General features: G+C 39.8%; 1 pseudogene; it reads right to left on the bottom strand.

The window, feature by feature from the left end:
* Positions 1–3050: 3050 nt before the first annotated feature.
* LOC102906494 (DNA replication complex GINS protein SLD5 pseudogene) lies at positions 3051–6397 on the bottom strand (annotated as a pseudogene).
* Between the last annotated feature and the right edge of the window lie 2270 nt (positions 6398–8667).

Here is an 8667-nt window from a genome sequence, read left to right as displayed (position 1 = left end):
GTGCATTCTGGGGCCTGTGATTAATTCTGTAAGTTTCATGACCAAAGATCTCTGGACTAACCTTGGGTGTAGAGACATAATTGTTCTCTTTAGTCATTAGCCATTTTTTTTTCATAGTCAGAAATCATGGGTCTATAATGCATGAAACTTCCTCTATTTATTTCTCATTCTTTGCAATTCTCAAATCTAACAAAGGTAAAGGTAAATTATAGCCTATAGTTTCTTTCTTTTTTTTTTGTCTCTTATTGAAGCAATTGGAAGAATAATTTAAATCATGCTGCTAATCATCTTTACTGTCTTAAACACCTATATCTTTTAGGCTAACTCAGAAAGTCAAATTAAATCATAGATCCAACTAGTCATCTCTGCTCTTATAGAAATCAACTTTATTGTGATCTGCAAGTAAATTGCCCAGCGAGGAGGGATCATTTTCCCATGAAAGAATCACACTATACTAGATAGTGGAATCCCTCCATACAGGAATCACACCATGTCGAATACAGCAGGAACACGGCAGTAACAAACAGGAGGAAGCACAGCAGAAGCAAGGGGCATTCTGGTGACAACCCTCCGAGGGAGGAGGTGCTTTACCCCTCCAGGGTTTAGCTTTATTGAACGTTATAAGCTCTATTGATGACTGTCGTTCCTCTGAAATGGCCGCCGGCACTCATTAAACCTATAGTCACTCAGAATAAAACTCTATTTGGAGAGATTGTTTCAAGAGATCACTAATGTAATGCAAGATCATGTACTTAGCCTCTAATGAGGTAAGACTAGTATCATCTAAAAGAAGAGGTTAAACAGAGAAAACTAAGCAAAGACAAAGGGAAAAGACCTGCCTACCAACCAAAAGGACTCTGAAGATGAAAACCACACTGTCCATTTATTGAGGTTCTAGACGCCAGAAGTGAGGAAGCAAATCTCCACTGTGTAAACCTACATCATATGGTCCTTAGTCATGCTGTTTTCAGCCCTTCAATGCTCTCTTCTGCCCTTCTCTTTTTTCTTTTCATTCTTTTTTTCTGACTCTTGCTTTGAATGTATTAAAAATGATTAATATTATATTGTCAAATTCCTTTACTTTGTGGATTGTAATCAGTAGTACCTGTGATATCATTTAACTAGGCCTCTGAGCTATTCGTTTATATAACTGATGGATTCTCTATAAGAAATTTCTTTCAACATTTCTTTCTAAATGATGTAATACATTTTTATGAAGATTTGCATAGTGTTTGAAACCATCTATACTTCCCTGATCTTGGAATCATTTATTATTACTGTTCAGACATACTCTCTTTTGAAATCATCATCTACCCAAATGCAAATAAGCCAGAATGGAAGAAATTTCTCTATACAAGACACACTAAGGCATTTCTACCACACCGTCAGTAATTCATGAAGATACTTACTGTACACACACACACACACACACACACACACACACACACACATTTCTAAACAATAAGACTAAAGTTAGAAGAGTCTGAGCAGTTCATCAAAATCACACCTATTAACCTGAACTATGAACCAATGATCACAGAAAATGTCTGTGTACTCTTTGTTACTTATATTTCATGCACATAGAAAACCATGAACAATGAGTGAGATGATCAGTGTATACTTCTGCTGTTAGTCTTATACCAACTTGATACACAAACTAGAGTTATCTGAAAGAGGGGCCCTTAGTTGAGAAGATGTGTCTGTAAGATTCAGCTGTAAGGCATTTTCTTACTTGTTGATTGACATGGGAAGTCCCAGCCTGTTGTGGATGTGCCATCCCTGTTCTGGTGGTCCAGTGTTCTATAAAAAACAAACAAACAAACAAAACCATAGGCTTAGCAAGTCACAGGGAACAAGCCAGTAAGAAAAGAAGTATTTGCACAAACACATCATTTCCTACCTCTAGGTTCTTACCTTGTTTGAGTTCCTGTCCTGACTTCCTTTGATGATGAACAGCAATATCCAAGTGTAAGCCAAATAAACCCTTTCTTACCCAACTTGCTTTTTGGTCATGGGGTTTCATTGCAGGAATAGAAACCCTAAAACAATAGTTTACAATTAAAATGATGCTAATGAAAAGGCTACAGCTATGAGGATTTCTGTAGGGAAAAAATGGCAGTTTACTTTTATCATTAATGCTATAATGGTGATAGAAATTTATTTTAGTTTTTAATAATTTTAATCTCTTTAAGGACCTTGTTAATATTACATAATGTGGAATTGTGGGAAGTGTCCAATTATTCAGAGATAAATTGGCCTTTCTTGAAGGAGGGAAGATGCTAGCTGTGACCACCTGGTTTCATCATTTAGTTGTTGCTCATGGTGTGAATTGCACCATTAGCTAATATGTTTTCTCACCTATAACTGACAGTAATAATATATGAGGACAACTGCTAGTAAAAACTGTTGTAAAAGGTATGAAACAGGTTTATGCTTTAGAAGCGTCTCTATGTATATATTTATGTATATAATATTTCATGCAAATGCATCATTTTATCTTACCAACAAAAGTACTCAATTTCTTTATAGCTAGAGAAGATGAAAGACAAGAAATCAAGTTCAAGAGTATTCAGAATTATTTAAATACTTAGGTATAACATCAAAAAATCATATTGACACCAAAATCACCAGAACCAAAATATATACATTGCTAAATATGTATAAATATCATATAATATTAAAATATTCTATGATGTCAATTTCTAAAAATATGAGTTATTAATATTTCATAATTTTAATCATAATATTCATCTCCCATATTGTGTTTTATCTATAACATTTTATGAAATCAATGACTAATTATATTTGGATTGAGACATTCCAATAAGTTTCAGTTTTGAAAATAATTTTCTTTATTAGGTATCAGGTAATAATTACATCTACTGTGATAATCCATTCATATTCACCAAATTAATAAGTTTATTGATTTTTTCTACAATGGAGCTCTACTGTCATTAGTGGATCTATAAAAACATAATGCAAGGCATTGTGAAGATTCTTGTTCTTTTTCATTTTTTTTTAAGAAAAGAAAATATTTAATTGAGGCTTGCTTACAGTTTTGGAAAGTAAGTATACTCCCCGACCATCATGATAGGAGGCGTGGCATCGAGCAAGCCAACATGGCATTGGAGGAGTAGCTTCAAGCTCACATCTCTGCCCATCTGCTCACCTGCTTCTCTTTCTTTCACTCTTAGAAACAATGAGGAACCTGATAGTTTTGTGCACCCTGATAGGGCTCTCCGAAGACATAGCAATCCAAATCAGACCAAAGTAGGAAAAGGCCCAGTTTAATGTGTAAAGCATTCCCCGGTGATTCCAGGCCACTCCAAGTGCAGATGGTGATGAGAGACTGGAAGATCCACGTGTCTGTTTTCTGGGATGCAGCTTATATACCTTGTGAAAGTGGTCTTTAGCCTCTCTGGGAGAGGAGCTGTGTTTGGCAGGCTTGGAAGGTGTAGGTTTAGGGAAAGAGATGGGGGAGGGGAGTTGAGGTGGATCTTCCACCAGAACATTCCAGACTCTTAGGGTATATAGGGGCGCCAGTTCAAGTCTGACTACTTCCTGCAGGCGTGGGACAATGTAGGGAAGGGGAGAGTCAGGGAATTGGTGTCCTCACATTCAGCAGGAGGTGTAATGGGTGGGGGGGCATCTGGTTAATTGTCATCCTGGAGACCTCAGTCATCTGTTTCTTGAGAAATCAGAGAAGGCAAATTTCATATCCTGAATAGGGGCCCACTTGAGCCTGAAGAGATGATACCAGCATGGATGTCCCAGGAGGTTGGCAGCCCAGCAGGGGATGAGGATCATAGTATAAGGTCCTGTCCATCAGGGCTCAAGAGACTTAGGAGCTAGCTGTTTGAGGAGTACTCTGTCTCCTGAGTTCAACGGAGGGCTTGGTGATCTATTGTTTGATGAATCCATTGGCCTTCTCAACCTTTCCCAAGGATTGTGGTCAATAGGGAGGTGGAGCTTTCAGAAGATATTGAGAGCATCTGACAGGAGTTCCAGGACATTGCCAATCCTCCCTGACATTGGTGTCCTCAAAGCTGATACTGAGGCTGACATATCTGGAGGGCCTCCTGTGAATTGACCCGTTACCTGCAGCGTCGCTCTAGACTCAGAGAGGGCAATGGGAGTCACCAGGTCTAGGCCATGTCAGTCCTCCATCAGGCTTAGGAGTTCAAAGGCTGGAAGAGTCTCAGTTGCCACTGTTGGTGAGGCTGGATCTCCATGGCATGGCATAGGGAATGAGCCTGCATGGGGGCATTTAGATCTTCAGTGTCCAGGCAGTCACCAGACAGGGCATGGCCTCCTGGGCGACTGCTGGCTGCATTTCTGGCAGAGTCGACTTAGACTGAGCTCTGCTGGGATGGAGCTTCATGGCCAACTTCTTTTGTCCCCCCTGTGGGAGCCCTGGTGGCCTCAGGGCAGCTGCTAAGGCTTGGGCTTGGAGCATATTCTGTTGCAGCCTTGTCTATTGGGATGACTCAGCTGTCTCTTTTCAAGCATTAAAAGTATTAATAGCCATTTTCACCAATCCTTGTAGGGAAGTTTGGGGACCTCTCCTCAACCTTTTCTAATTTTTGTAATATCTGATGTTGACTGAGAAATGAAATGGGTGGGAAGGCAGGAATCTGACAAGAGCAAGTATGAGAAGAAACCAGTGAATTTTAGGGGCATTAGGCCAGTGTGTAAAAGGGAACCAGGATATAGGTTGAGGCATTGGGTGATAGGGAGGAGCAGTGGGGAAAGGGGAGGACAGGAAGGAGGGTAAGGAGGAAGAATTTGGTCTTTGATTTGTGGCCCTGAAGGTAGGAGTTGGTTAGGTAGAGTTTGGGGGAAGTGGTGGAGAGTCAGTGTCTCCACCAGTAAATGGAACATGTGGCCCCATAGTAGAAGATTGGGCAGGTAGAGTAGGGAAGAAGTGGGGGAGGGGGCAGTGTCCCTGGCAGCATGGTCAGAGTACAATTTTTAGGATCCCAGTTCCCAGACAGAGAATCTGGAGGCACCATGACCCTCACTAACAAGACAGGTACTGAGAGACATTGGCCTCTGTAGGGAGGGCGGAAATGCAGAACCCAAAAACCGTGGATGTAGGGCAGTTCTGTCCAATTGTATCAGATAGGTCCATTTTTGAATAGATTTTGTAAAAGACCCTATAGCAGCGTTTGGGGATCAGGCATAGGATGGCAAGTGCCATTTCTCAAGTCTATGCCAGGGACCCGAAGCCTAGCGCAATGCATCCACTGAGGTAAGTCTTGGGTCAAAAATGGGTGTGTGTGAGAAATTTCCTTCAACAGAACATCTTCTGGAGAAGGGGCCCCAAGGAACAAAGGCAGCCCTTTGCTCTAGAATGGATAGGGTGGAACAAAGGCAGTTCTTTGCTGCAGAATGGGTTAGGGGCATCTTTGGTAGGACACCCCCAAAACGAAGAGGCCCTGGGTCTGCTAGACAATGACTTGGAAATGAAAGTTACTCAGTTGTGAGCCAGTCTTAGTCTGGCAGAGAGCAGGTGTAGGGGAGAGAGGTGTATCCCCACCACACGGCCCTGGGCCAGTGGGGAAAAATCAGCCTCCCTCAGCGAAAGCTCCAGATGATAGGTTTTTGGCACCCTGATAGGCATCTTTGCTAAAGCAGCAATCCAAATCAGACCAAATTAGGAAAAGGCCCAAATTAATGGATAAAGCATTTCCAGGTATTTCCTGGCCCCTCAGAGAGCATGGGATGAGAGATCAGAAGAACCACATGTCTATTTTCTGGGATGTAGCTTATAGTCGCTCTGGGAGTGGTCTTGAGTCTGTCTCTCTTGGGGAGGAGCTGTGTTTGGCAGGCTAGGAAGGTGCAGGTTTAGAGATGGGGGAGGGGAGTTAAGGCGGATCTTCCACCAGAACAGAACCTAGATCTGGTGTGAGAATTACCTTCAGGAGGTCCTATTTCTGCACACTGAGAGAGGCATGTGCTTTGCAGCAACATTTTTAATATGAGTCTCTGTATGTTACACACTCCATGGCAAAAATAAGCTCTCCTGGAGAATGGCTGGAAGTCTGTCCCACAGGGCATATGTTCTCCTCTTCTAGGACATTGAGGAAGAACTTCTCTATCCACATGAGTCAACACCCCAAGTAGATGCTAAGGATATAAGGGATCCTCTCCATCTCCATTAGATGGATACTCACTTTCAGATCAGGTATTTGTCTCTTCTGTGATTTCCTGCTGTGTGTTTCAGCTGTTTGAGGACACATCCAACAATTTCAGATTTGATTTCCAGCAGCTAAGGAGCCAGCTTTTCATCCAATCAGGCTGGTGCCAGCCTCTCAAGGACTTCTGCATGAGTTACGATCACCTCCTCACTACCCCCTTCTGAGCCCTGTCCACTGAGACCCAGCACCTCCATCATTTCTGAATTAGGAACCCCCCCAGCAGGTACTAGCAGGCAGTAAGGTGCCTCTGGGTGAAATTCCTCTCCTCCCTCTTCCCACCCAGCATGTTTTGGGCTTACTGGATTCAGAGGCTCCAGGAGAAGTACTACTCAGCCAAAGCTTACACTAAAAAACAAAAACAAACAAACAAACAAAAAACAATTTTAAGTTTAGTTATTGAAAGAGTGCAAGCAAAAGAAAACAAAGAAAAGATAAAGCCTTTTTTTAAAAAAAAACAAATAATGGCAACTTTCTACAATGAATAAGGGACAAAAGATGTTACAAACATCCTAAGATCATATATAATAATATTTTAATGTGTTTTATTAACATATGAACAATGGAAACACGGTGGTTACTTTAAAAATGCAAATTTTTAAAGCAATGTTTGAAATAATGACTGTGTACTCTGTGTGCCTATTTATGTGCAATTGCCTAAGTATAGTGTGAATACTGTTATAGATTGAAAAGAATATTACATACGTAGGTTTGAACACATAAATAAATGGGATGTATTGAGAAGAAGGAAACTTCTAGTCTATCACAGATATTTATAAACTTGTGTGACTGGAGTTTGTAGGTACATCCTGTCAAACTCCACAGTATAGCTCTCCTGAAGTATTATTTATATGCATTATAGTTACACCACAGGACTGTCTACCATCTTGATTGTCCTCCAAAGGCTCTGTTACTGAAGAAGTAACAGCAAAAACCCAGTGTCCCTTCGTTCAGATGGAAAAGGAGAAGGGAAGAAAGGAAAACATTCAAAAGTCATCTTCTTCCCTCATTCTTTCTTTTCTTTTGCCTCTTTGACATACAAAATCTTCTGTCTTCTGCCAGTAAATCCTCCTCTTTCTCCTGTGCCTGGGGCCTGTGCCTCCAAAGCCTCCTCTGCCTCCATCACTGAACTGAAGCTACTTCAATTTTTAGGCTTGGACCAGTCCACAGCACCTTTGTTTTTATCCTTTTCACCATCTATCATGGGCTCCTTGGCAGTTTGCTTTTCTTTCTTATTGAAGTCTACAAAAGCACATCCTTTGCAGGACCCAATTTCCCAGTCAGTGATTACTCTTGCATGAACATAGCCCTCAAATGACTCTTTGCAGGTCTCTTAGGGGTATCCTCAGACAGAACATTGACAAGGGCAGTTATGGATGACTAACTTCTTGAATTAAGCAATACCCTTTGTCTCGACATCTTCATCAGGAGTGTTCTGTCCTCTATTTCAATTTTATTATAGAAGCTTGAAGCTTCTTCAGTGTCTTCAAGACTTCTTAGCTTAAGTAAAATGTAGTATTGGTTATTGGTTCCTTCACTTTCAAATTGAAAAAGTGAGCTGATTTGTTTTCTGATTTATTAGTCACTGATTTTGTGATTGATTTATGAATGATCATGAATGATCTATTATTTTTGTATGGTGATGTCATACCCTCTTTCTTGACTGAAAGGGTTTATTAGCTCCAGGAGGTTTGGTAGTAGTTTTTAGAAACTTTTACATAGAAGATCATATTATTTATAAACAGTGCACTCAAACTCCTTTCCAATTTTATTCCTTTTAATTCTTTCTCTATATTTGTTGCTCTAGATCTCTGGTATTATATAAAATACTTTCAGATCGTATCTACTCATTATATAATTGTTTGTCTTTTTGACACATATAGCCTTTATTAGTTCAGTGTTCCATTGTTCTATTCCTAGTTTGTATTAACACTTTTAACTTGAAGGGATGTTTGATTTTGTGAAAGGATTTTTTGTATCTATAAAAATTATCCTGCAATGTTTATCTTTGATTGTATTTGTTTACTGTATTTTTTGTATCAACTAGCATATATCAAACCACTCTTACATGTATAGAAAACGACCAACTTAATTAAGATATATCATTTTATAAATGTGTTATCAAATTTGGTATACAAATATTTTATTGAGAGTTTTTTTATCAACGTATTTTAAAAATAGTATCCATTTACAGGCATTTTTATTCTATCTGCATTTAGTTAAATTATCTGGGTAATAATGGCTTTACAAAATGAGTTTGGATATTTTCCTACCATTTTAATTTCATCAAATATCATGAGGAATATTGATGGCTTTCGTTTTTTTAAGGGAATGTTGAAACTTACCAGTGTATTGTTTCAGTTCTGGGTTTTGTTTGTTGAGGACCTTATCATGGGTTATCAGTCTCATTACTTGTTGGTCTGCTAAAGTGGCTTGTTCCCTTTTTGTTCAATTTTCTGTATAGAAGTTG

The sequence above is a fragment of the Peromyscus maniculatus genome, chromosome 9, assembly GCF_049852395.1.
Source record: "Peromyscus maniculatus bairdii isolate BWxNUB_F1_BW_parent chromosome 9, HU_Pman_BW_mat_3.1, whole genome shotgun sequence".
Lineage (NCBI taxonomy): Eukaryota > Metazoa > Chordata > Mammalia > Rodentia > Cricetidae > Peromyscus > Peromyscus maniculatus.
Note: the sequence above shows the minus strand (reverse complement) of the source record. Positions and strands in the feature narration are given on the sequence as shown.